The sequence below is a fragment of the Silene latifolia genome, chromosome 1 (genome assembly GCF_048544455.1).
Source record: "Silene latifolia isolate original U9 population chromosome 1, ASM4854445v1, whole genome shotgun sequence".
NCBI classification, from domain to species: Eukaryota; Viridiplantae; Streptophyta; class Magnoliopsida; order Caryophyllales; family Caryophyllaceae; genus Silene; species Silene latifolia.
This window is the reverse complement of record NC_133526.1, coordinates 131,358,350-131,371,407: the sequence shown is the minus strand read 5'-3', so window position 1 is coordinate 131,371,407 and position 13,058 is coordinate 131,358,350. Positions and strand designations below refer to the sequence as shown.

At 41.7% G+C, this 13,058-nt stretch overlaps 1 non-coding gene across 1 annotated transcript; it reads right to left on the bottom strand.

Moving 5' to 3' along the window:
* Positions 1-1,130: 1,130 nt before the first annotated feature.
* On the bottom strand, positions 1,131-1,236 carry LOC141622499 (small nucleolar RNA R71). Its single transcript, XR_012532995.1, has one exon. It is a non-coding gene; the product is annotated as a small nucleolar RNA R71 (small nucleolar RNA).
* Between the last annotated feature and the right edge of the window lie 11,822 nt (positions 1,237-13,058).

Here is a 13,058-nt window from a genome sequence, read left to right as displayed (position 1 = left end):
AGATCGGAAGATTGGAATGAACATACCTGTTATGAACAATAGACTACCCTAATGAGGACGGAAGTTAAGTTAGTTGTATTCTAGGGTGGATAGCAGACCGGAAGGACCTTTCCCTTGCCCTTCTCACATTAGATCGTCTGAACTATTTATGACTGAGTTAATTAATTGCCATGGTGAACTGAATTCCTAGCATACTTCTGTTTATTTGATGACACTTTTAATCCTCTTTTCTTTTACTGCGCTTATCTCTTATTCTCTTGCTTTAATCTTCTTAGTAGTTAGAAATCAATTCAAAACCCCCGTTTGTCACCAGACAGACTTAGATTAGCAGATAAATATAATAGCCTCCTTGTGGAGATCAGCCCTACTTCCCCTAGCTTCTGTTAGTAGTTTTAGGTAATTATTTTTGGTACTAAAACGACGGTATCAAATTTTGGCGCCGTTGCCGGGTAGGCAATTAGCCTATTTATCTGTTTTATTTTCGTTTGTCTTCGTCTCAGGGAATTTTCAATTCCTTGAGACAATTCTTATTTATTTTCTCTAGTGTTTTTTATGCCCAGGTATAACAGGTCAGAATTGGTGCCAGCTGATCCTGAACTGGAGCGGACTTTTCGCTATAGACAAAGGCTGCTGAGAAAGAATCAAAAGGAAGTCTTGAGTACTTTTGAACCCGATCTTGAACACTTTTTATTTGCAGAACACCCGTGTTTCGAAGAAGACAATTCTATTTCTGATACTAGTTTTGTGAAGATGCCTAACATTGTGAGTCATTCTGAGCCAACAACTGCCTCTATACCTAAAGGTTTCAGCCTTGCAACCAAGGATGCATGGGAACACATTTGACATTCGGCCGTCTTATATCAACTTGGTCGAAAGAAATTTATTTCGAGGAGTGGCTAGTGAAGATCCACGAAATCACATGGAGGTTTTCACAGACTACTGTTCTACCATTCCAGCCACTAAGGGAGTGACGCAGGACAAGATTACAGAAGTTTTATTTCCTTTCTCTCTGACTGATGGAGCCCGAGAGTGGCTCACCGATCTTGATAGAACTACCGCTGGGATCACCAACTGGGAGACCATGGCCCTTGCTTTCTATAAAAGATACTTTCCTCCATAACGAACTAATCAGCTGAGAGGAAAGATTACAAGCTTCAAGCAAACGCCAGATGAGAACTTTTATGAAGCATGGAGCCGGTTTAAGAAATTGGTGCGGTCTCTTCCTCATCACGGTTTCGATCAGTGGTTCTTATGCAACCAGTTTTATAATGGGTTGTATGACGATCACCGTGTTATTTTGGATGCTTCATCTAATGGGCGATTCCAAAAGAATATTGATGATGACAAGGGATAAGGCATTATAGAGGAGATGACTACCATTGTGCTGAATATGGGAACCTAAGAGGAGGAATTAGAACAGTTTCTTCTGTTTATAATGCAGTTGTGGCTCAGCTGGAAGCCATGATTTCCAGGTTTGACAAGTTGGAGTTGCAGAATGCGGGAGACCAACAGACGGTTCACTTGTTGACTAGACAAGAAACTGTCTCATGTGAGAGATGCGGAGGAGAAGATGGTCACACTGCTGTTGACTGTCTAGCTGAGAAGGAGCAGGTTTATGCCTTTCAACAATATAGGCAAGGAGGCTTCTATTACAACAATGAGAGTGGAGTCCATCCTAACTTGAGATGGACTTGTCAGAATGTATTGAATCCTACACCTCCACCGCAGCAACAACAACAAGTCTATGTTCCACCTCACAAAGCTCAACAACAAGGCTTTCAAAAGCCTCCATATTTCCCACCACCGCAACAAGGTTCTTCTTTAAGTGGCATAAGTGAAATGGCCGAGTTGAAATCGATGGTTCAATCAGTGACAATTCTGTTGCAGAAAAGTGACCAACAAAAAGATGCATCAATCAAGTCACTTGAGTCACAACTAGGTCAACTCGCTACCAATCAAGCTTCAAGACAGCCGGGTCATTTACCGTCCCAACCAGATAAGAAACATCACGAGACGGTGAATTTAATCAATCTGAGGAGTGGTCTTTCCTATGAAGGTCCTAAAATGCTGACTAATGATGACAAATCAGACCCGGAAATTCCTGCTCATGAACAGTCGTCTTTGGACGAAACTATGCTGAATCCGAAGAAAGTAATCGATCGACTCATCTCTGGAGGTCGATCGAGGACAATTGCTGTGGAAAGTACTCGATCTAAAGGTTCTGATGCTCGATCGAGTACTGTTGAAATTGAAGCCTTCGATCGAGTGAATGGGATTCCTCGATCGAGTGAAAATGATGAAGAAAGTGATCGATTGAAAGGAAAAGTAGCTCGATCAAGTAAAATTGCTGATGATCGTGTTGAAACTTTGGCAGAAAGAAATAAAGGCTTGAAAATTCCCATCAGGGTCCCTTTCCCGAGGCGATTGCAGAACAGAAAAGCTGAACAACAGTTCGAAAAATTTGCTGATATCTTAAAGAGCCTTCACGTCAACGTTCCATTCGCCGAACTGCTCACCCAGGTACCCTCTTACATGAAATTTATGAAAGAAATTCTAACTCGTAAGAGGCATATAAATGATCATGAAACGGTACCTTTGACTGAAATAGGCTTCGTCCTAATTCAAAATAAGACACCACCCAAACTGTCTGACCCGGGTAGCTTTTCTATTCCATGCCATATAGGGACCCATTTAATAGATAATGTGCTATGTGATTTAGGAGCTAGCGTGAGTGTCTTACCATTGTCTCTCGCTAAGAGACTAGGTTTGACCAAATTTCACTGTACCAATATGACTGTGCAAATGGCCGACCGTACCTTATCACGGCCCCTAGGTGTCTTAGAGGACATACCTGTAAAGATCGGGAAATTCTTTATTCCCGTTGACTTTGTCGTCTTAGACATCCCCGAGGATTCTTACACTCCTATCATATTAGGACGACCATTTTTATTTACTGCTCGCGCAGTAATCGATATCGGGGGGAAGACTCTTAGTTTTCAGGTAGGTGATGAGGAGCTGATCTTCTATCAATCCAGTGTTCGTAGGGCCCCTATGCAAGTTCAACCTTCCAATGCCCTACCCTCTATAGACCTTGACATAGATTCTCCTGTTGATAATATTGAGTCGTGTGCTGCGATTTTATTACCTCCGCCTCGGACTAAGAGCAATATGGAGGAACATTTTGTTATTTCCACAGTTGCAGGTATAAACAGAGTGGATGTTGGAGATTCCGTCGCTAAAAGTACAGTGAAAGCCAAGCTCAATGATGGGAATGATGCCAAGAATGATGCCGACAAGATAGATAAAGGGAATAAGAAATTGAAGGCGTATGTGGACGCGAACTATATATTCTTCTTCAACCAGTTCAAGCTCATGGCGATCCAAGAGGACGGTCCGCGATGCTGAAGGGACCTCCTCCAGTCAGAAGCCCTCTCATGGGCCGTTACAGTGCTTCGGAAGATAAACGGGAAATGTCCCGTTGTAAAAACTTTGTAATTTGAATTTTTGGTAGACATTTTAATTTGCATTTAGAATATAGACAATAGCGTAGTTAGTTTTTAGTGTAAGACCGAATATAGACTGCGTATTTTTGAATTTGGTAGTTTTGGGAAGTATTTTGCTGTGTTTTTATGCATGTTTGGGGAAGATACGCTGCATTGGGATGTATGCCAAAGGAAAACATCTCGATCGAGCACTTTTTATACTCGATCGAGAGGAATGCCTAGGAAAAGGTTTCGATCGAGAGGTTTCTTGTCCTCGATCGAAGGGTCCAAAATGAAGGGTTCTCGTTCGAAGGGTGTTTTACTCGATCGAGCAGACTGGAGAAGAAAGCACTCGATCGAGTGGTTTCAAATCACTCGATCGAGTGACTGTTGCTTATAACACACGGGGGAGTCTCTAATTCCCCTATTCTATTTTATTTCATCTTCTTCCTTTTCCTTGTTTTTGCGATAAACCCCCAAGAAATTCCCCAAATCCTCCATTTTTTCCCTTTTTACCAAATCAATTACCCACGATTTGTTCTTTGCAATAATCTCGACCAAAGCCCCTTAATTTCCCCTTGAAATTTCGTGTTTTTGTGGGACTTTGCTCGATTCTAGGGTTCGAAAAATGGAACGGTTTCCGATTGATTTTGTGCTTAATTTGTTGATTTTATTTACAATTTCTTCTTGGGTAATTCACAAGTAAGTCCGCTTCCCTATTTCCCTTCGTTTAATTGCGTTTTTCGACCTTAATTATGCATTTATGGTTTTGAAAATTTTCAAATTAGGGGAAAAATCGTCTTGTGGTTGTATTGTTCTCTGATTTTAGGACTTACTCTGTTTAAAAGGATGGATAGTAGTTCTATGCCTGCTTCTAGTTCTACTGTTATTCCGTCTAGCTCTAAGATGGTGGTGCTTGCTGGCACCACCGTCACCAGCCCTGTTGTTACTGCTACTGCTACAGCTGCTACTGTTACTACTGCTGTACCATCCTTGGTCTCGATCCCTGCTGTGTCGACACCCTCTGTCACAATTCCTTCGTCTGCTCTTGTCCCTAGACGAGTCTCAGGCCGCACTCCTGGACTGGCTGCTTCTGCCCTAGCTGCTGCCGCTGCCTCAGGTTCACGAGGACGGGGTGTGGGTTCCACAGATGTTGCGTGCATGGCCTCCAGGTTCGTGGCAGATGATTCCTTAGACCCTCTTCCTGAGTATCCTAAGGTACGTTTCGTTAACTCGCTGCATCGTAAGCGTTTTCAGCATTTATGGACTGTGATATTACCTCTACGAAATTTTTGTGTCGTTCTTCATTGGAAAAATTGGGGATTTTAGAACCCGTGGCTGAGCTATTAAACGGGACTGGGATGACTGGTTTGACCACGATGAGAGCGCTCACGTATGAGCAAGTGACACTAGAGTTTTTTAGCTCTTTTACGTTCTCATCCGCTGCGTATGACACTTACCCGGAGAGTTCTTGTGTTTCCTTTCGACTGTTTAACTAGACCTTTGCTTGGACCTTAGCTGAGTTTGGGAAGAGTTGGGTTTGACTAGTCACGACTGTAACACCCCCATACTCCAAGTGCCTTACCAGGACCACTCAGGTATGAAGACATTACCATCTCGGTTACCCGAGGCAATGATAATCAAATAACAATGAAGAAACAACGTTTAATTATAAATGCTTAGCGAAGAGTTACAATTCTCAAAACCAAACCAAAAGTACGATACATGTTCTCAAACTGACTGTTCTAACTGACATGTAAATAACTAATAAGCTACAGCGGAAGACTCCTATCATCATGTCGTGGCCATCCCAGCTATCCCAGTACTCATCTCAATACCTGCTCAATATCTGCTCACCATCCCCGAATTGATCACCGCAGGTTTACAAAATAACACCGGGGTCAGTACTAATCACACAATTCAATATATGCCAACAATAAGATAAACAGACAGCTTAACTGTCACACACACGATCACGCCAAATCCAATCATCTCAATCGCTGACTGTCCACTGGACCAGCCCTGCTAGTGGGGGACCGCAGCCGTACCCACCAAATCCCCGCTCCACATAGTGAGCGATAACCCTGTCCATTAATGTGCACATCCCTTCTGTGGCGGGTTCCACAGAAGGCGAAACTAGGGCGTGAAGCCACTCCCGCAAGTGACCCCACTCAGCCGAGGCCACGCCTCGCGAACCATCAACAACGATCACAACCACAATCACAATACAATTGTTATATCAAACAACCAAATACAATACATCAACCAATATCCCATTATGGGACTAATACTGAGTAGGAAATCCTACCTGGTAAGCACACAATCAGACGGTCTCTACTGCTGAATCAAAAAGCTTCCTCTATGAACCCTCCTCCTATCATACAACACATAAAGGCTACCAAATCACATACTACACATAAAACCCCCAACTCTCTAAATTAGGGTTTAACCAAATCAAAGGAAAGACAATAAAAAGGGTACATAGATCTTACCCTCGACGCAAGGAACTCAACGGTATAATCAACGCTAAGAACTGACCTTCCAAACTCCGGGTATTGCTAATAATGCGATTAGGATGAAGAACTTGCTTGCTTTCTCTCTTAAACAGTAATTTAGGTTTTGCAAAAGTGATTTAGAATAATGACGACAAAGCTTAAATACCTTAATCGCATAATTAACAAAACCCGAGAAAACTCCCCGTAAAACCGGCTACCCGATCGAGTACCCAAGGCTACTCGATCGAGTACCCCCTTACTCTATCGAGTACCTAAGGCTACTCGATAGAGTACCCCCTTACTCTATCGAGTACCTAAGGCTACTCGATAGAGTACCCCCTTACTCTATCGAGTACCTAAGGCTACTTGATAGAGTACCCCCTTACTCTATCGAGTACCCAAGGCTACTTGATAGAGTACCCTACAGGTCAGAAACTTTTCTAAAACGCAACTTACCCTTACTCGACAGAGTAAGGCCTACTCGATAGAGTACCCCAAGACTTATAAATACGGAGTATTACAGTCTTCCCTCCTTAAAAAGAACTTCGTCCCCGAAGTTCAACCCATACTCTAAAAACAACCATACTAACTCGACCAAGACACAACAACATAACTAAGAACTCAAAAACTCGACCAAACATAAAACATGAACTCTTAACACCCACTCCACCAACTATGTTTACTTCCTTAACATGACTCACGATATCGTATCCACCACATATATCTCTCACGACACCAACTTCATACATAACCAACCACCATCCACTAACACTGCTAGCTCCATAATATCATCCACTATCAAATCCAAAATCAAGACACTCATAGACATCAAACGGAATGTTACATTCTACCACCCTTAAAAGGAACTTCGTCCTCGAAGTTTACTCGCACTCATAACATCATCTTCCAACTGTCAACATTATATAAAATATTCTCATACTCCGAAGCATCACACTACTACAAGCACGGCCATGGCCTTTTATAAGTATTATCCACAAAACAAATCCCTCCTTTACGCTGCGCTAACACTCTACTTCCAATTATATTACAACATGCACCACCATGAAACTCTCTTTTATCGCCTCCTACTCCTCTTAAGATAAATGTTACGTCCTCGTAACTCACTAATACTAAATCCTAGATATATCTTTTCATAATCCTCATCACCATCGCATGTCAAAGATAACCACCTATAATCTAAACACTCGCCATGCACCTACCCAAGGCTCACTTACTTAAACAACTCTCATACTTCACTTCTCTCGTCACACCACCTAACCTATACCACAAAATCCTTAATTTAACCCAAAACTTCACTTGTTCCCTATTACCGCAACATGACACACCTCTCTATATAAACTACATAAAACTCTTACCGCCAAAAGCATAACTCACGATCCACACTTGTTACGTACACTCACACTAGATCCTCAAGTTCCTTTCTTTTATTACCGCAAGCCTCATACATAACTTAACACGACACTAATTACTCAACGCCCTACACTCACTGTCTCAACAAAGGATTATGAACCACCTGCATATATCAGATCATTACCACACATATTCTACGAATCACTTGCCATTACCATGTCCACTAAAGCCTTATCTAGAACAAGATCAAAATTACTGTAACAACCTCTCACAACCGTGTCCCATCAACAGAATATCACTATACCATGACAACAGCGAAAACATATACCACTCTATTTCATATCATATTCTACCCTCATTCCCAACTTAACCTGGTAAGAAACATCAATAACAAAACAATCGTCTATCCGTACAAACCGAAACTCACAGGAAGCAACATCAAACAAAACAACAATCTATGTATGACTGGTATGTACTTTCGAAACTCGAATCATAATCATCCCACCTACTCTACCACAACCGGTGACGGCATCACAACACCGCCACCAACCGCCACACCGCAGTGCGAAAATACCCGCATCACAGCACTATGTACCGTGCCTGGATCACCACCCGAGGCACAAAACCACATCGATAGTCATCACAACTGCATACAACTCCCATAAATACTGACTCGGAATAATTTCTCAGACAAGAAAAACTTACTCAAATCCGCTTTACTAAATCATAACACAACATATTTTATGAATTAAACAGATAATTACCTCGTGAATATCATCCCCTTACCATATCACAGATTGACATGTACCATGAATACAGACATGCATAAGTAGTCATGCCAAAACAGTCAAATTATTACCTTTTTAAACATCATTCCATTACGTTCTCGTATCCAACATGTATTACAGAAAATTCAGATAACAACTTTATAATTATCACACCATACCATTTTTTTTTTTTTTTTTTTTTTTTTTTTTTTAAGGTCAGAACCTCACACAAACATTTATATATGACATAGACCCATAATCACATCCAACCAGTCAATACTGATCACGTAAGTTACCACTCAACAAAGGTTACCTGTCGCCCGAGTTTAACTCGCATGCCCCTCATCACATTCTTCCATTCGCATAACCCTCACCTTCTGCCACACTTAACTATACAGCTAACACTCACTAGGAGAAACCGCCTCCTAAGACTATGTCTTATACTTCCTCACAACCATACCTATCAATTCAATCTCTACAAAATCAGCCTCTTTAGAATTGCCATCTTTCCTATTTATCATTAACCTTAACCACTAGAGACAACTCCTCCACACAACTACCGTTCGTACATCAACTTCTTACACTCATCTCTAAACATCACCGTTTCTTCCCTATCTTTGGTTATCATCCCCAATAACGAGCATCAAATCCATCAACCAAAATTACCTCAACATAATTCCCAATACTATTCTTAATTGTATCATCATCTAACTCTCCACCAAAATCTCATATCCTGCAGATATTCTATCAACTTCTTACTTTCCTTAATTCCTCAAAACTCAAGACTAATCATGTTATTCCGAAACTCCTATATAACCATTAATTCAATTCCTCATGATAGTATCATGCATCTTGACGATTCCTTACTTTTATATCACACAACTCCGGTGACATTTTCTTAGTTTTACCCCCTTTTTTTTTTTTTTTTTTTTTTTTTTTTTTTTTTTTTTACACTCCACTAAAACAATTAACCATTCAACTCCTTATTACTTCTTCCTAACTCTTTAGTGCTCCGATCACTTTCTCATTGCTCCACAATTCCAATCCCGTTATTTCTTATCGATATTATCTCACTCTTCCTTACCATAAAATGTGCTCTTATTATGCCATTAATCACCCTTGCCACTGATCCATAAAAATCAACGTTTAATGTTCAAACAATTACATCTCCCTTTTTACATCTCTAGAAATCAAAATTCTTTTATACCGTTAATTACCCAAGGAAATCACACATTAGTTTCGTCTCTCGATAACACAAATTTCCAAACTCAGTCACTATCTGCAAATCCACGTCGCGACATGTCCCATTAAGTTCGCTATAAACCACTCTTCTCAATTCCTCTAAAACGACCTTTCATTACATATATTCTTACTCAACACTATTTCTAACCATCTCCCTCCATAATTCATTATACATCTCAGGTTGCTACTATCCACATCCTTTCTTTCAATCTTTTCATTCTCACGTTCCTTAAACTTACATCATGCCTTGCCCACATTCACTTACATTTACATTACCCAACACACAATCATATCACTCATCTCGTCTCACAAAACCTGTTCTATATCTCAATTAAGCCATAACGATCTTCCTTTTTTTTTTTTTTTTTTTTTTTTTCCACTATCTATCACAACCACGTATAACTCATGTCCTCCCCATCGAACTCACACTCATCATAGGTGCCACTCTTTACACTATAAGGTTAGGTAACTTACGCTTCAGGACCAACACAAACGTAAAACAGTGCATAAAGAAGTAATATAACAGCTTTGAATTAAACATAATATGCAACGAATGTCAAAAGATAAGCATATGACCCAAAACAGGGTCACTAGATCGAAGTTCAGCCACTCGATCGAGTAAGGGACTTACTCGATCGAGTAGGTGAAGATCAGAAGCACGTAAAACAAATTACCGGGGCCACTCGATCGAGTAATCGACGTACTCGATCGAGTACCCCTTACTCGATCGAGTACCAAGGATACTCGATCGAGTACCTACGCATTTCTCAAAGATGGTCCAGAAAAAACAGTCATAACTCACTCATTTCTTGGTCGTTTTGGGCGTGTGACCTATCGTTAGAATCGTAAAAGAGCAAGCTATCACCTCCAATTGGAATCACATTAAATCATTTACGCATCTCAAGTTATAACAGTTTAAAGATAACTTTGCTGTAATCAGACGACATAACTATTTGATTTTTACTTCCAAACAACTTAAACGAAAACAACCCAATACTCATGAAACCAGTAGCCCCAATCACATATTATTATTTTCGAAAACAAAGCAACAACATTCATCATGCACTTTTCTAATAATTCCAACCAACATTGTAAACCAACTATCATGCAACATGCTTTCAATCAACAACAGTTCTATATACTTCACCAACCTTTCATTCACAAACTCGATCTTCTACTCCAAACATCCAACAATTACAACATACATCATCACATTAACATACAAGCTAACAAGCAACACATACGACCTTGACATACTACCCCCATGTGACCGGTTCAAAATTGTAGGGCGAGTTTGCGACTTCAGGACGTCTCCCAAGCCTTTGCATTAGCTCCGACAACCTTTACCCCGGGTTCATTTTAATTGACTCCCTATGTTCATTAGGTTCATTGGTTACAGGTTTCGGGATCGTCGCTCTGATACCATTTGTAACACCCCATACCCAAGTGCCTTATCAGACCACTCGGGTATGAAGACATTACCATCTCGGTTACCCGAGGCAATGATAATCAAATAACAATGAAGAAACAACGTTTAATTATAAATGCTTAGCGAAGAGTTACAATTCTCAAAACCAAACCAAAAGTACGATACATGTTCTCTAACCGATCGTTCTAATCGACATGTAAATAACTAATAAGCTACGGCGGAAGACTCCTATCATCATGTCGTGGCCATCCCGGCTATCCCAAAGACTCATCTCAATACCGCTCAATATCGCTCACCATCCCCGAATGGATCACCGCAGTTTACAAAACAACACCGGGGTCAGTACTAATCACACAATTCAATATATGCCAATAATAAGATAAACAGACAGCTTAACTGTCACACACACGATCACGCCAAATCCAATCATCTTAATCACTGACTGTCCACTGGACCAGCCCTGCCAGTGGGGGACCGCAACCGTACCCACCAAATCCCCGCTCCACATAGTGAGCGATAACCCTGTCCATTAATGTGCACATCCCTTCGTGGCGGGTTCCTGAAGGCGAAACTAGGGCGTGAAGCCACTCCCGCAAGTGACCCAACTCAGCCGAGGCCACGCCTCGCGAACCATCAACAACGATCACAACCACAATCACAATACAATTGTTATATCAAACAACCAAATACAATACATCAACCAATATCCCATTATGGGACTAATATTGAGTAGGAAATCCTACCTGGTAAGCACACAATCGACGGCCGTCATCTTTGAATCAAAAAGCTTCCTCTATGAACCCTCCTCCTATCATACAACACATAAAGGCTACCAAATCACATACTACACATAAAACCCCCAACTCTCTAAATTAGGGTTTAACCAAATCAAAGGAAAGACAATAAAAAGGGTACATAGATCTTACCCTCGACGCAAGGAACTCAACGGTATAATCAACGCTAAGAACTGACCTTCTAAACTCCGGGTATTGCTAATAATGCGATTAGGATGAAGAACTTGCTTGCTTTCTCTCTTAAACAGTAATTTAGGTTTTGCAAAAGTGATTTAGAATAATGACGACAAAGCTTAAATACCTTAATCGCATAATTAACAAAACCCGAGAAAACTCCCCTCAGAAAAGGCTACTCGATCGAGTACCCAAGGCTACTCGATCGAGTACCCCTTTACTCTATCGAGTACCTAAGGCTACTCGATAGAGTACCCCCTTACTCTATCGAGTACCTAAGGCTACTCGATAGAGTACCCCCTTACTCTATCGAGTACCTAAGGCTACTTGATAGAGTACCCTACAGGTCAGAAACTTTTCTAAAACGCAACTTACCCTTACTCGACAGAGTAAGGCCTACTCGATACAGTATCCCAAGACTTATAAATACGGAGTATTACAACGACCCTCAAGATCCTCCTCGGAAGGTCCTGTCTTTACTTTGGCCTACCTTAGCACAGACTCCCTATGACCAGTGGAAGGTGGCTCACTTCTATCTTCCCCCAGCCCGTTACTTTCTTCGTCTCGTAGGAGGGATGATCTTTGGTCGCCGCGAGCCTAACAACGTTAACAATGTTGAGTTGTCTATTTTAGGGGGCTATTTGGACATTGATAGCGCTGGCCCCTTCGTTCTTAACATTGCTTATTTGACAGCTCAACATTTTAACGTTGTCGGGCAGAAGAGGACGAGCACGATTTCCTGTGGAGGGATAGCATCCTACATTGCCTGTACCCACTTCAGTGACTTCCCCCACGGCCTGAAACATGTAGATAAGGATGTGTATATAGATATTAACACCATGCAGGCGATGTTTTGGTTAGCTAGAGACCAGCAGACTTGTAAGATCTGTGGTTCCGAGTCCGTGACCTTACCTTTTCCCGACCTACCCCGTCTTTCACCTTTGACCACTGTGTCGGGTAGGTTGCCTCCACCTTTACCTGCTTACCTCCTTACACTTGCTCCTTCCACTTCTTCCGATTCTAAGAAGCGAAAGCGACCTAAGATCGGAGAGAGGTCCACACCGACTCAGGCTGGACAGACGTCCACGTCCACGCCGACGCCTACACCGACCCCTATCCCTACTCCTTCTGTTCCACAACCGGTTCTGCCGGTTAACTTTGTTCCTCCTCCACCCTTTGAGGCGCGCGAGGTCATGGACCAAAGGCGTCGTGATGCTTTGCTCCTTAAGATGTGCAGTCGACATGCTCGTATGGAGCGGGATCAGGCACTTGCCTTGTTCCCTCTATACGAGCACCATATTAGG